Source organism: Limulus polyphemus, unplaced genomic scaffold, assembly GCF_000517525.1.
Source record: "Limulus polyphemus unplaced genomic scaffold, Limulus_polyphemus-2.1.2 Scaffold2450, whole genome shotgun sequence".
NCBI classification, from domain to species: Eukaryota; Metazoa; Arthropoda; class Merostomata; order Xiphosura; family Limulidae; genus Limulus; species Limulus polyphemus.
This window is the reverse complement of record NW_013668060.1, coordinates 109,256-126,753: the sequence shown is the minus strand read 5'-3', so window position 1 is coordinate 126,753 and position 17,498 is coordinate 109,256. Positions and strand designations below refer to the sequence as shown.

Below are 17,498 nucleotides of genomic sequence, written 5' to 3'. Positions count from 1 at the left end.
TTGAAGTAGGGGTACAGTTTACTGTCAAAGTCATTACTGCCAACAGTGGACAAGTTGAAGGTCCTAGTTTTAATGTTACAATTCGCTCAGTTGAACTGCTGGCCGTTTCTCCAATTATTGCAGAGATTTTGGTTACTGCATTACCGATCGGTCACAACTGGAAATCACTGAGTGCCGATTAGGTAAAGTTGATGATGTAATTAAGTAGTATTATGGACAGTTTAACCTTAAAATTTGTAACTACAGAGAATTTACTTTGAAGCTTCATTAAATTTGAAATGGTTGAAGTTATCAATAAATGTATCATACAAGAAAAAATAAATAAAAGTGGGGACTGACCTTGTGGCTAGTATGTGATCTATACATAATGTTATGCGACCGTTGTAAGAGACAAACAAATTGTTGAGGTTCATTGCCTAAATTCATCATTCACTTCACCATAAGTTTGAAGACTTTTGCTATCACTCTACACAAAGTTTAAATAAAGTGATAGCATTTGAAAGTTTTTGTTTGTAAGGAAAGGAACCTTTAAATCATTTGTGGAAAGACTATTTTTAATTAGCCTTATAAAAAATGCTCCTAACTGTATCTTTATTGCATATTTAAGGATCAACTTTTCAACCTTAAAAAAAAAAAAGAGGAATGACAACTTTAAATACATTATGATGAACAAGACCTACATAGTGCTGGTTGAATTATGTAAAATTTATCACCTCCCAGCTCAACACACGTTTTCGTCGAATGTTTTTTAAATCTCAGCACTTACGCTGTGTCACCTTTGACATTTGTCAAAAATCACAAAATATTAGCTCTGATTGTCGATAAAGACGTATACACTCCTGTTACTTACAGATGTAATGAGCATTTGGTTATGACAATTGCCCACCTTTGTGATTCTTGTTTTTCAACCATTTGCTTTCAACTCCAAAAAAATATCTCATTTTTCTCATTCGGAAGCAATCCAACTAATCAGCAATAATGTTTATCAAGCCACAACTAACTTTAAGGTAACTTCTTGGAACTACAGAACAGGACTATCATACAATGAAATGGAATGTTCCATAGCTATCCAATAGGTTAGTTATTTTGTAAATATTTTTATATACCTTTTAACCACATTCAACTTATAGTGATATCTCAGATAGTGTCATGCACAATTCAAAAAGTTGACAAAACCTCTATTAGAAAGTAATGGGACATTCTAAATAGTTGTGAATAAAGTGATCTGGATGGTGCTATCGGCAATTGGTTTTCCATGATTGGGAAATTTTATAAATTCTACCAATTCCGATTGCTGCCCAATTATGCAATAATCAGCCCACTTTCAATAGCTTAACAGATTCAGTAAAACACTGGTTTAGGTTCTAGAGCATTCGTATATCTTTTAGAAATTTCCAAATCCAGAAACATTTTGGTAAAAATTTTGAAGCATGATCTGAAACTACCAATGGAAGATTACGTTATGCTCGAATCAATTATTTTCTGATTTGGAATCAGGTTTTACAAAAAACGAGTCCAGTTTATTAATTCCAGACACCTTCGAACAATTTTACTGGTGTTTAGTAATTTTGACATTTTTTTATGTTATTTTCACCTCCATGAGCAATGAAGAAATCACAAACACAAATTATACATCTTGCATAATTCATACCCTTTGAGGATGATATAATTTCATTGAACTTTTTTTAATCCTCATGCCTAAACTTCTAATTGCTATAACCTTTTCTTTTCTTTGTTGGAGTCATTGGGAGTGAAGCAGAACCACATTTTCTACAATTTTCCTCTGAAAAATTTATCAGCACACCCTAAACACTTACTACTTACACACTTTTTTAATATACTATTTCAAGCATTTGTAATATTGAGATGCAAAGCAGAGAGCAGTGAATTATTTCTGGAAAATTACTAGCAGAGAAAAAGGTTGGTAAAAAAATTCCAGAATTTCACATAAAATAACACAACAATTTGTACAGGTGTAAACTGAAAAAAAAAAAAAATTAAATTAAGAGTTGGCAGGTCTGCAAAAGTAGGAGCAAAATGCTATACACGTGTCAGCAAAAAACTCCACAATAACATATCTGGTCACATTTTCTCCTTTCTATCTACTCTGTTGTATATTCAAGTAAAATTGGTTATTTCTAGAGCAATAGGATAAGTCTGTTGTATAACACGAGATCCAACAATGTCTATCAACTTACAGAGTAACACTGAGTTTCACTGAATGGTTGGTTTCTGTGAACAAAATTAAAAGACAATGTAAAATATAAAAAGTACAATATATTACAATGTCACACAAATACAGAGTATGTACTTTCTTTGGACAATGGACTTCACTTTTACTGGAATGGAACAACTCTCACAAATTGATCAGGCTACGTACATTTACCAGACTGTCTACATTCAATGTTTCTATCACCACAGGTAATATCAGATTTATCCAGAGGGATTAGTGCTACTCATGTGACTGGTCATTCTCATTCAAAAATAAGGAAGGCCATAACCCCAAGATACCATCTGATCTAATATGAAGGATACTGCTGTTACCATTCTTATACAATGTGTAGTGTTACAGCCACCTCCTCCATGAACAAAGAACATAATAGAATGCAAAGGAACAAAGGCAGCTAGAACAAAATCAACTTAATGGCTTTCTTAACCATGTTATATGAAAACTGCACATACTCAGATATCAGACTAATTGATAAATTCAGAGTATTATATTAATGTTTATATACCACACATATGGGTTTAAAACCACCTTACATGAAGTTGGAGTAGTGCCTTCTCTGAAATGTAAAAGTTGTGGTTCCTTCCCAGAATCTATAAGTCATTATTTTTTATTTTGGTGCTTGTTCTATTCCTTGTATTTTATATCTTAGAACTCCATAAATTTTTATTCAACTGAGTGTTGAAAATCCTTCTATTGTTGAAACCATTTATAGAACAAAAAGTTTTTATAGTTTTATGATAATGGTAAAAGCCAGTACTCTTCATTACAATTTCAGCTTAATCCATTTATAGTTTTTACATTTTAGAAGGTATTACTATTTTTATTTAGGTTAATTAAGAATTATTTTTTTAAGTAGTCTTCACAGACTTTGGTTTGCATTCTTTAAAATCCAGTGATGTAATAAGAAAAATATTTTGGATTCCCAAACTATATAAAAAACCATATAAATACAGTTTCAACTAAGGATTTGTCTATCTATTCTAGTTGGTAATGGTCTGAAATGCATTTAAACAAATATTTTAACATTATCAAATAAAGAACCAGTACTAATTTCATCATTACTACCATTACTTGAGTGTAAAAGCATTAAGGGCTTTGAAGCTAAAACAATAGAGGCTTTTGATTTAGTAATCTTTATACAATTCCTCCTATTCAGGGGTAGAGATCAACTTTTTTTGGTCACTTACCCAAAAAACTAGTATAATATATTTGTTAGACCATACAGATTTTCAGTTGTTCTTACTCTTTCAGAGTGCTGTCAATTTCATGCAATTGTACTGTTAATTGAAAGAATGATAATTAATAATAATACCGATTGTTATAACAAATTTAAAATTTGAATTACAGTGACATGTAACTGTACCTAAAACAAACACTAATATGCTTCTAATTTATAATTTTGAATTCATTGTGAATAAACATTTATCTTGAAAATATCCCTGTAAAATGTCTAGTCCAAATGTTCCCTGTAGTTTAATTTTTAGTTAGTTCCTGATGATCAAAGCCTGGATCATCCTTAGAGTCACTATATGTAACAGATGAAATAACATCTGGGCCTGCAACAGACTTGTTCCATGACACTCCAGGTATACATTTCCACATAATGATGACTAGTGTAATATATAAAATTGATGAACATTAAATCTAGGCCTACAATTTAATTTTAAATATGAAAGTTAAAACCTGTCCAGCCTAGATCTAAACCATATAAATTAAACTAAAGCATACAAAGAGCAGTGGAAACATGTGGTAGCATGCACACAAGTTTACACAATGATACGGTGATTTCACCTATATCGAGACATTATTTGATTAGGGCTAAACCGGTCAAGACATGAACTGTGAGAGCTACTGTGCTGTTTATTATTAGAGGATGGGGATTATAATAACTCTTGCAACTATTCTATGTATATTAATGTAGATTCAGTCACAAATACTGACACCTGAGCACAGATCCTGTGTATATAATAAACACATGTCAAATACCCAAACCAACACTAAATATGTGCATTCTGAAGGCTTTTATGTTTATTGGGTTTGAGAGTAGTAGCTGTATATTGCATTATTTGCTTAGAGAGTATAAAGACAAATATAAACAAATAAACAACCAGCACCAGTTAGTATAATACTTATATGTAGATCTCATTGTTCAGCATTTGTAGGATTTTTGAATTTAGCAAGTGGTCAAAAAAATTTAGCTGTCCATTGGATGACCAAATGACTTTTGCTTGTCCTTAGTGTTTTCAACTCACCTCAGGCAAATGAAGAAGCATTAATTTCTACCCATGCTTATTGATAAAATTACTCTTTCAACTACAATTCTGGTAAATTATTGCTTTATGTAAGTAAAAACAAATGTTTATAGAGAGAGAATGCCAAGAGAAACATTTGTTGTTTCTCCTCTCACCAGTTTCATATCAGCCACTGTTGTAAGTTAAAAAGAGAACAAGTTAAACTAGAATTGAAAATAACCCCTCAGTGTAAAACTAGAAAAACTATAAATCTCAAAGTCAAACATTTAAAATCCAAAAGAAAATCTCTATCTAAAATCTTCAAGCCTGTGAAAATTTCAATCAGTAAAAAAACCTTTAACAGGGGAGAACCCAGCTTTCAATACAAAATCCAATAACAAGGCCAGGTTACTCACACCACTCTCATCATGCACAATCTAAAGTAATGTGCATTTGAGCATAGGGGGTGTGAAACCCCAGGCCATTTACCAATTCACAACAGAAAAAGACAGTTGTCTATAACAAGATATCACAGTGAATTAATAATTATTTTATATGTAGGAGAACATGTCTAATGATAAATTAGCGAATCCATGTCCCATGTACAGCTAGAGTAAGAAGAAAACATATTGTTTACTTGAGCAACTTTCCACATCCAAACTGAACCGAGAAAAAATAAACACTAAAAAAATTTACATATTAGCTAAAGAGCAACAACTCCTCCAGCACCAATATCTTGTTTCATTTTTTGGTCCTGCCAATATCCAAGGTTGTTAACTTTATGGTGGATTATGTCTCATTCTGACAGCATTTTTACAAGTTAATTCCTTCATCCTTGTTGTAATAATTAGTATGATGGTTGTGAATTGATGGCCATGTGACAAACCTTGCATACACCTATTTTCCTCTTTAGTTCTTCACTATGCAGTTCTGATGATGTATACCTTTTCCTTGTCACACATGCTTGGTCTAGGTTGGTAGTGTCTTACATCTTCTAGACAGAGCTCAGTAATAAGAACTATTTCTTACCAGTACAATTTTAGCTTTGTTTTCTTGTGTATAACACCCAATTTTACATGCCTTTGTATGTTACTATGGATATTGCTGTTGACCATCATCCATCCTCCTTAAATTGTATTACAGTTCACTAAGCTGATAATGTTCCTTCTTCATGTATACTTTTTTCATGTGTATATTTTTCATTGTTCTTAAGGTTAGTAAAATTGTTTTACATCTTCATTCATTCATATCATGTTTTTCCTCTTTATATGTCCTTCTGGATTATGTGGTGCCTTCTTATTTCCCCACCTATCTCACTCTCTGACTATCCTGATCATTTTTGAATCCTTTCACATTTCATAAAACCTCAAGTTGCTCTTGGGTAAGCATTTATTCATTAAGTAACTGAAAGTTGCTCTTTATAAACAGTGTAGAGTAGAAATACTAGTGTAAATAGTTTTGCAACATTGTGGTAAAGATGTAAAGTTTTTATGGGAAGTTGCTTCATTTTAAAGCACAACACAGACTCTAAATGACATGTGAAAAGATAAAAATATTTTGGGAATGCCATTAATTAGTCATCAGCTTATCTAGAATAGAAGGAGACAACTGCCAAGATTACAGATAGGTTCTACTCATTAGAATTGTTGAAGATGTGAAAAACTCATAAACATTACAAGACAACTTAAAGTATTGTAATCTAATTGAAGCTTTTTCTAAATTACTTTCAACTGTCCTTACTTATTCTTACACATTTAACATTGTGCTCATTACGTATCAACTTAAAGAACAAGTACAACTGTTCATAACAAATAGTGCTATTTAAATTCATTAACAGCAATTTGGAATAAAGGTAATAGGTAAAGAGAAACCTTAGGTGAATAAAGAACTGATGAAGAAAAATATAAGAAAGAAGACTGGAGAAATGCCAATGAAATATGTTGCTGAAGCAACTACTAACCCTGATGATTCCCAAGAAATTGACATCAAGGAGAGTGAAGCAGCAGCAATGGAAGTGGTCCAAATAAACATGGACACTACTATCTCAGATGCTGAAATGATAAGGTTTGGTGAACAAGCAAAATATTATGATATCCAAAAAAAAGGAACAATGTTCTAATACAAGACTCATAATTACCAAACATAATTAAAGAACTAGATAACTGATGAAAGGGATGTTTCAGATAGTGCTACCAGATGAACTTGGAATAACCAACTATTTGCTAAAGTGTGGTTTGTACATCACAAATGGCATATACAATACAGGTCCAATACTTGAGCACGTAAGTATTCACAGACAGATAGGTTTAAATGATTGTGGTATTCTGGCAGCTGCTGTGGCTACTTCACTTTGTTATTGCATTCCACTTCTCAACTGTATTTGGGACCAATCCAAAATGTGTATATATGAAGACAGGCATACTTTGCAAAAGGCAAGATGTAATCATTTTCTCACAATAATGCTAAATAAGGTACAACACCAAAATGCAAGTAATAAAATGTGAAAGTGCACTGTATATGCAAACAGCTATATTCTGTAGGTGAAAATCCACGGTGCAAAGAGTGAAATCATTCAACATGTGAAAATATATATCTGTTATGTTACTGAAATGTTTAATAACTTTATTATCCAGTTAGTATAATCAAAATGTTATGTTACTGAGACCAGGACTCAAACGTTTTTCTCTATCAACTCATCCTGCATTTTTAAATTGTTTGCAATACTAAAAATTACAATATTGTAAGTACTGTGTAAAAGCAGGACACGTAATTCAGCAAAGTACGAAGAAATTGACTAGAACAAAGAATGTGTACAACAAAGAACAAAATTTCTATTTTTCTTAACTTAATGCAAATATTTTGTAAATAACTATTAAACCTTGAACACTTCAGTTTGATCTATTTAAGTTAACAATTTTTCCTCATTTACTTTCTTAGTTTAGTTCTTACTTTAATGCAACTGTAATGCTTATAAAATTTTGAGGATTTAAGTCTCAACTACATATAACTTAATTTTACACCATATACTCAGGTTCATTTTCATTATATGAAGACTTTCTACTATTTGCTTGGTACATTCCCCTAGACACATGTGTGGCTTTTCGTGTATCTTGTTCCTTTGCCACTGTTTAACCTTTTCACAATGCTTTTGTTGGATTATAATATTATGGTGTCAGCCAATCTATCTTAATTCTTATTAGCATGGACAAAATTCCTTGATTAGCCCCTTTTCATAATGTGCTCTGGATGGAGAAAGTGTCAACATAATGTTTACTAGGGCCAAATATGTCTCAAATGCTCAGCATCCTCATTAATCAAGGTGTTTCATATGCATCTACAATAGATCTGTTGAAATTTCTAGCGATGTACATTTTCAAGTCCAACTACTCTTCCAAGACATATTCGTTATCTACTGATAAGAGTAATAGTCTTGATAATTTCTCAATTTTTTCACACCTGTAGCATCAGAACTCTTTAGAACAATTACCCTTACTTGACCAAAGGTGAAAATCAAATACTGAGACTACAAAACCTAATATGCCTGGAAAAAAAAAGAAAATCAAATATGTTGAACAAGAAGTATGATTCTTTTACAAAGTGTTTTACAAATCTCTCTTCCAAGTAAAATTGAGCTGATGACAAAAGCTTATCAATGCCAACATTTATTTGCTCTGTCGCAATATGATGCCTTTTCTGTCTGAGCATAATTATTCCCACTCATTTAGATTCACCATTTTAAGCTTCACTTAGAAACTTTCTCAATATTGTGCTTCATCTTCTTTTTATGTTTACAAACTTTTCCTTCAGTTCGTTCATCCTCTTTCCTACTTCAGCAATCACTTTTCTTCTGTTGAAAATGAATTGAAACATCAGACAGCAAAATTGTCCAGTCTATCATGAAGTGTAAAAAGGTTAAAACTTATCTGTTCTCAACATTCCTTGTACTGAACATGTAGGAGTGTTAACTTACAGTTGTTAAGAAGAGCTTTCAGTGCTCAGTTATGGCTTGCTACCCAGAATATTTGTTGAACACCACCATAGTGCTTTAATTTTTGATTCTATGCATCTGCAATTTCATAAAGTTATCTTTTTGTTTTAGGAAATAATAATATAACTTGGAAACACCTTTAAGACATTCTTAACTTCATCTAGATACCCACAACCTTTCATATCTCATAAACAACTAGCTCCAAATTGTGTGAAATGCAATGAAGTACTGCAATATAATTGTCACATTCCTTATTTTCTTCATTTACTGTGTTGACAAGTAAATTCAAAGCACCTGATATTTTCCCAAGATTCACAGCTGTCCCATCTGTATTCATTCCGACAAGCTTTACACTAAGGCTTTCTGGTGTGATTCCCACAGATTTAAGCCACTTCAAAATTCCCTCTTTCACTCCAGCTGCATTTCCATGATCAAATGCTACTATATCAGCTAATTTGGGTTTGCAGTTCACCATTTTGCTGTACACAGCATACATAAACAAACTCATGTTCTACCATTCGTTTGTCAGTTGATCCATCCATGAGGATACTAATATATCTGGTCATGCTTAAATCTTCTGTTGTTTCATCTTTCAAAACCCCATTAGTGCTAATACAAAAAATCTTTACATGCCTTGTGATTCAAATAGTTTTTCCTACTTCACTGTTTCCGTTTTGTAGAGTTAGAAATTGTGGAAACTTCCTGAACGAATAATTTGCTGTTGCTTTTTCTGTAAGCTGTGTTAAACAATTTATTACATATACAGCAAGTTTTTATTTCATCCACACTCTTTACACGTTTTGCAAGCTGTGTTTCATTGGGTTAGTCTAAACCATTTCTGCTTTCAATACATCATGTATTTGTCACACTTATTGTAGTATTTCAAAGTTTCTTTTCGGTATTTTGCAACAATGTCTTTAACTAGGAACAAGTCTACATCTGAAAGTTCTGAAAATTGTTGACAAACTTATCAGAACAACTCATCATTTTCAACTTTTCCCAGTGGAAATTTTTCTAACCAGCTCTCTTTGGACTAATTTCTTTCTTTTATTCTTATGATACATTTTAAGGCTAAGTTTTAATTTTTTTCCCCCCTACTTTGGCCATTTAACTGTCTTTTTTTTTCTACTTACTGTTACCATCACCCTGTAAAAATTTTCAGTTGTCTGACATTTTTACAGCAGGCAACATGATGCTTTAATCCTTTATCTAGTTACATCTAAAAATGCTTCATTTACTGTCTTACATTCAGTTTACACAAATTTTATTGCTGCATACAGTATTGCCAAAAAAAAGGAAGCACACTTGCCTACAGCAACAACTCACTCATGAGTTAAGTTTTGAAACAATAATACATAATCATCAAGCTATTTTTTCTCACAATTTAACATTTTTTTACACTTGCAGTCTACCACATTTACTTGAGCACATGTTCTTACATTGAATTTTTATACTTCCTCTGGAAAAATGCACTCATCCTGTCTGACAACCAACTAATAATTTTAACTTATCCTGCATCCAAAATCGATTATAAAAAAGGAGCAGACAAGTGGAATTTGAGGTCTGCATTATGTATAATTTTTTCTTTTTCAGTAAGATTTATATACAACATGATTCTGAAATGTTTATTAACTCAAATATAACTATCATCATAAGAACTGTAAAGTTCCAGAACACTTAGAGGGTGGCTTTAAGGGGTGAGATAGAGGTCACTGTAACAACAAATATTTATGTGTAAGGTGTTTGTTTAAATAACAGCATTCTTTAAAATTCCAGGAATGGGTTTCAAAAAAAAAAGATACTGCAATCAGCACAGCAAATGAGGATTTCATTCACTTTGATCATGTAGCAAAGTTACTTTCAAGCCAATGTGATTCGATGATGCCCATGCAAACTTTATTTTTGCATTTTATTTTTAGTTACTTTTAAATAAAGAATACACATGAAAAACAAGAAATAAAGTCCTTGCCTAGGCCTTTTTTTTGCTGTCAACTGTCAATGATACTTAACCCTACTTTTTTTTTTTTATACTAATGGTAGTACTGCACTAAATAATTTTTTTATTTGATAAAATACTGCACCAAGGAACACAGAATAATAGCATGCAAAAAGCAGACAATGTCCCATAACTATCACAATTTTTCTGGCTTTCTAACTATGCGACAATAGCTATTACAAATTCATCTAAGCTAGTCAGATGTGTTTCCAGAGGGAATCAAGCTTAGACTGAAAGTGATATTGACAATTAACTGTAGGGAAAACAACGAAATATAACATGTCATTTGAAAGATGAAAACCTCGGTTTTCTATTGGTTATAAATAATATAGTATTGAACATCAGAGAGAATTACTGGCAATTTCTGAAAGAGAAGATATAACAAGTGAGCATGGGAAGAGGGGTCTGATTTTCAATTTTATTGCTCTGTAACCAAATAAGATTGAAGGCTATGAAAATTATGCATTGCCTGAATGATGACAACATTGTAATGAGTAATCAATGTTAAATTCTGTACCTCATGGTAAATATATTAAGAGAACAGAGGATGCCTCGAGAAAAAATGTCAATTCTCAAATTACAGGAAACTCAGGATTTGTTTTTTGAATATTGAAAATTAAGAACTTAAAACTTGTAAATCATTAAAATATGGACTATTAGCTACATTTTTATGCTATACTTACAAGCTTTATTGTGAGTACAGTTAAATCTTGAAAGTTTGGACTAAGTTATTGGAGAAAGGATGTTATTTTGGATGTCAACTACAAGATCACAACAAATTCAGCTTAACATTTATGTATGCATATCATTATGACAAAATACAAAATTACTCAAAATCTGATAAAGGTCTTGAAAATGATTTTTTTTTAATTAGACTTGCAGCACAAAATAAACAATTTCTCAACAGTCACAATATAAACCCTTGTTAGAATTGCAGTATTTTTACTCCTCATGTTTTCTGTTCTGAGGAAAGCAATTTGCTCTCCTTGGTAATTTAGGGAGAGCAATTTATAGCAGTCCTTGTATTTATTAAAATTAAGAACTGCACAAGATAAACTTTCAACTGAACATGAAATTGACAATTCTCTGTACTGAAAACAATGTATCATTATATGTCATTTGATACATTAAACTTCACCTTTCTATTGGTTAAGAATGATATAAATCTTCAGAGAGAATTACTGGTAATCTGAGAAAGAAAGGATGTGACAGGTGGGTGTAGCAAGTATGTCTAACTTTCTAGTTTATGACTGTAAAAAAAAGATTGAAGATAATAAAAATTAGACTTTGCCTTAATAATATCTATATCATTATGAGTAATATACATTAAATTCCATATTTCAGAGAGGAGTGGTATATAAATTACAGAAGAGGGAAGACCTAGAGAACAAACATCACAATTCTAATTCAGGAAGGACATTAAGGATTTAATTAAATATTTCCCTATGAAATTAAAACTTATAAAATATTAAAATTTGATTCATAATCCATGTTTTAATGCCAAGTTTATTCATACACACACACACACACATATATATATATATATATATATATATATACTGATAATAAAGTAGTTTAAATTTGAATGCAACTCTGGAAAAGGTCTTGACATGTGCACAATTTTCTTACCCATAATGAAATGGTTAAATTACCATGTTCTTTCATGAGCTCTTGCATGCCAAAATCCACTCACAACATATATCAATTAAACCCTGCCACTTTGAAATACAGAAAAATGTGTCAAAACAAATGCATGTATGATTTGCCAATGGTAGTTATTTGTAGTGGTTTGACATCCAAGGAAGCCTGTTAAAAGATAGAACTTATGGTTTTTCTCTTTGTTATATTATAATTTTCAGTTGTATTTTATACTGAGTAATTCATGCTTATTATAAAGATCAAGCAGGAAACAGATTGTGGGGATGGTGTGGGTAGTTTAGAGGTCATTTTAAAAAGAAATTTCTTGGTTAGGTGTTTTTTCTTTTGTTATATGTTTATGTTAAAAATAAAACTGAAATACACTAGACTAAGAGGAAAATGTCAATAATAAGAACAGCATCTATTCCCATTGTTGCAGGTCCAAATAATATAAACAGTTAGAGATAACATTTCTCACTGTTTGGAATAAAAATGTTGATAGTAGTAACTGTATTTAATTCAACAATAATTTCAAAGACTTATTTTTACCTACTTAGATGCTGCTTAAACTTAAAACTGTAAAAATCCTGTTTGAGTCATTATCCATCTAGTACTACTTACTCTAAGTTTAACTACTTGTACACATCATTTAAAAAAAAAGTGTGTCAAAGTCTTGCAATTCTCTTTTATATTTCAAAGATCACAAAAAAACAGAAATTTAATTTTACTCATTAGAACAATTAAATTTCTTATTCCATTTAAAGCTTGAAAATATGTATTGCAACAATTGCTCTAAATAACAAAAAAATCACTAAGAAAGATATTTCAGACCATGTTTACATGCCTGGCCAAATTACTAGAAATGTCAAAGCATGTCAGCTCCCCTAACTGCCCTATGCACATTCATGACAGCTTGAATGTGTTGTGGAAAGCTCCTAGTTCAATCTTTTCCTATTACTAGTAGTACCTAATAACTAGAATGAAACAAAGAAATTATAAAAAAAAATTTAAAAGAAAAGAAAGTATGCCTGACTAAATCTGTAGAAATACACACACACACAATATATATATCTTTACAGTGTGTCCCAAAATGAGTATACCAAAGAGAAAGTTAAATAACTTTATTATTTGACTTCTGAAAGTTTGAAAGTTTTATTTAGGTTAATTATTATTTTTATTACTTACATTATTTATCATTATTATTTATGAAAATGTTTTATTTCAGATTTCAGAACTGACCCTGTTTTTGAGTAAAATAACTCCTGAAGAGTTCCCTCACTTTAACCTCTTTGGACTTTTATTTTTGGGGCCTTTTCAAAACAAGTCCACCATAACAAACCAAGGGATCTTGAGTAACTGAAACTTCATATCCGTGATGCTGTCTTATCTATCCCTACAGCTGTGTTAGAAAATGTGTTCTCAGAAATTGAACACAGAATTAGATTAATTATAGCTAATGGTGGAAGACATATAGAAGTTTATTAAGTAAATTAAATAAAATTTACAAGCCTTCAGAAGATATTTTGTTTAAGTTATCTCAAATAATAAAATTGTTATTCAATTGTCTTTTTGGTATATGCATTTTAGGACACCTTGTATATACACATATATAACACTTGAATATTAAATCTTTCTATTTTCTCTCTCCTCTATTGATTTCTTTTAAAAGTTTCCTACTTTCCTAAAAAGTATACCTTTTGTAGTGACTCATTGTCCAAATATACATATTAATAATTCATCTGTTAATACCCAATTAAAAGAAATATTAAATTAAAAAACTGAAAGAAATATTCAAAGATAATACATTTATTTTATCAAGAAGACAACTCAACAAATCTGTATAGATTATTGAATAAACCTAAAGAGAAAGATTTTTTTAGATGTATATTATGAAAGAAAAACTGTGCTTTATGTAACTTACATTACATAAAAACTAACAAAACAATAATAAACTAACAAAACAATAATAAGGAATTTTTTGTTTTTCGTTAATAACTCAAATACAATTCTAAGGACATAATATATCTTAGAATGTGTAAGAAGTGGTGAATTCTATATTGGTAAAACAGATAATTTAAGATTAAGGATAAATTTACATAAATTCCATGTTAGATGATCCAAAAAACAAAAGCTCACTATATGCCAGCAAACATTTTGAAGAATGTATTTTGAAAAAATTTTAAAAGAACCACATTTTCATCTTTCCCCTTTGTGGGGGGGAGGGGGAGGTATGAAATGTAAAAGAAAAATACTATTTTTTGAAAAATATTTCACAAATTTTTTGGTGCCACTTGAAATAGATACAAGTAAGAGGGCAAAAGTAACTGGTTGTGTACAGTCAGTAGGAATTGTTAAACTGAAAAATATTACTAAGACTTACAGAAAAGATAATAAAGAGGTATGAAAGTACTGAATAAATAAACTGCATTTCTATAATACCAAGAGAAGGTATAATCAGAGTAAGATTTTAATTTAAAAAGAAGAAGTATATTGGATAAGCTTTCACTAATTTTATTTATTTTTGAGCATTTTTAATTACTTAATTCATACAAGAAGTTATATGTTTGTACATTTGGAAAACATATGTATTTAATTTAGAGTTTATTTATGTTTAGTGGAAAAATGGTATTTGGATGTTTTTGTTATATATTATCAGTAAAATTATATCCAGGCGAGTGACCTCTAAAGTCACAAAGCCAGTTGAAAACATTAATACAGGAGAAAAAAATAGACTAATTTTTCAGTATTTTGTTATTCATATTTGTTTTTTGGTTATACACAAACACACTGTTTAGTGTACTTAAAAATACAACTGTCAAGCACACAATTTTAACTTATATTTTTACTACTTTTAATTGAGTTACAAATGTATAAAGACAAGAGATGCAGAAGTATACACATTTTATCTTCAACGATCCAGTGTTAAAATTAGTATGTGTAAAGCACTTAACCTTCTCTTAGATGTTGGAGTGAAACAATACACAAGTCTCAGTTTTAACTGTTTCTAACTTTGTGAAAAAATGAGAACAGAAACTAATGTATTTCTAAATAAGATATTAACAGTTAAGTATTAGTACTAATCATATTTGGTTACAAATTTCCATATTATATTTTACCTACAACTTAATGACAACAATGGAACTGGAGGTCCATCTAAGGCATCTCAACCACTAAAATAAACTTTAAAGTGAAAATAAAATACATTCAAAGCCAGCCCTTATCATTCAAATACTTATTAAACCTCCCTCAGTTGCTTCATTCACCACACTTGAAGGCAACCTATTCCAAAGGTCAACCACCTTGTTGAAAAAAAAAAAGCTGTCTTAACTGAAGATACATATAAATTTGGCAGGACTGGAGTTGTGTCCCCTAGTCCTACCATTCATTTATATAAAAGATGGTACATTAACACTATCAATTCCCTTTACAATCAAATCTCCTCTAATTCTTCTTTTATCAAAAGAAAAGTTCAGAGATCTTAACCTATCCTTATATGATGGCCTTTCTATCCCAGGTATCATACTGGTAGCCTTACTCTGAACCCTTTCAAACAATTCTTTGTCTTTCCTAAGGTAAAGAGCCCAAGACTAAACACAATACTCCAAATGTGGTCTAACCAGTATTCTATACATGAAATTATTACCTCTTTAGACTTATAATGTTATATTCAATATTTCTTTAGACACAATCTAAAACCCCATTTTTCCTATCACTAACAACAGTATATTGAATGAAAGTGATCCATTAGAACACCAAGATCTTTTTCTTCCATAACATTGCTAAGATTATTCCTATCAAAGTTATATTCATAATCATAATTTACACTATGTTATCCCACATGAAATACCTTGCATTTATTATAATTAAAAAGCCATCTGCCTTTTATTCACCCAACATTAGTAACAATTTTTATCAGTTTCCTTCTGCAAATGCTAGTACATACAATTAACTTTTTTAACCACACAATTAAATAATAAGTTGGTCATTTCATTTTAATCAATAACCAAATGTTAAAGATATTTACAATCAATGAAATGTTAATATTGTTATACGAGTTTATGACACAATTACACATATTGCATGCTGTTAGTCTTACTGTACTTGAGGCCTAGCAATAACATTAGCAAGTTAACTAAATAACTTAAATTTCAAATAATTACGCTATTTATTCAATATAAAATAATACTAACGAAATATACTTAGTTGAAAACAAAGCTAAATGAATACAACTTACAAAAACAGCGTTTAATAAAAATTAAGATGGGATACAAATACAATTTGGACGAAAGGTAGAAACAAGAATTGGGCACCTATAAATTATAATGCTATAGACTAGTATATTGGCTATAACTGCAATTTGCAAACTCCCATCCTAAGCATGAAATTTGGGCGGAGGAAAACGGATTTAGCGATAAACCAGCCTGACAACCCCTAAAATTTGGCGACAGGCCTCGTCAGCACTGGATATAACCGATACTATATTAACATTCTAATCTACTTTTAGTTTTACTCACATTCATACTGTTACTGTTAATGAGTTATATTTATAACTTATAAGTTATAGTCATACACTGATACATCATATAGTGACTGAGTAAGATAGTAACACCGGGAACTTCTCTACATCTGTTGTATATTCATATTGTAACAATAATTAAAGGTGTATTTATCGTTTTATAATCTTGCAACAACAACAAAAAAAAACGTTTACAGCTCACTTACCATTTTTTTAAATATACTATAGTTTTGCCATGTTAAGAAAATACGCTATTCAGGAAGAAGTTTCCGTGTCATTATACAAGTACTAAGCCTAATAATAATAACTAAGTAAACTCCGAAAATTTATCCTGATAACATACGTAAGTCTACTGACCATTGGCCTATTTTCACAAAATTTTTAGGTTCCATGTTCAGGTTTTAACCAATCGAGATTGAGTAAGTATATGAAAGAAAGAAAAGTAATACAGGAAACAAAAGATATTATCGTTATATTTACATGACACTACTTATTTTACTCTTTTTTTTTTAGTTTATACAAGTGTCTGTAGAAATGCAAGTATGCATATAAATCAGTACACTAGTCTACTCGACTAACAGGAATTCACATGTCTCTGATAAAATAGCTATTAAAATATTTACACAATTACGTCCAAAAAGTTTGTTTGTAGTTCAGCGCAAAGTTACATAATGAGCTATATATCTGTGCTATTCCCACTAAGAGTATCGAAACCTAGTTTTCAGCGTTGTAAGTCCGCATACATACCCTTGAGCCACTGTGGAGTGGAGGGTGTAGGGGGCACGTCCAAAGAGACCACTAACTCAAAAAGAAAGACAAAACTTTACACTTACAATATGCCCCAGGTGGTTCAGTGTATTGTTACGTCTCCGTTTTTTAATTGATTTTCCGTAACTACA

General features: G+C 30.9%; 1 protein-coding gene across 5 annotated transcripts in view; it reads right to left on the bottom strand.

Moving 5' to 3' along the window:
• LOC106466988 (inositol hexakisphosphate kinase 1-like) overlaps window positions 1-17,390 on the bottom strand; it is a 51,730-nt gene extending 34,340 nt beyond the window's left edge. The window contains exon 1 of one of the 5 annotated variants that reach the window (XM_022395069.1): window positions 17,347-17,390. The gene's annotated coding sequence lies outside the window, so the exon portion shown is untranslated. The other 4 variants (XM_022395071.1, XM_022395067.1, XM_013927300.2 and 1 more) reach the window with 4 other exon arrangements.
• Window positions 17,391-17,498: the final 108 nt, after the last annotated feature.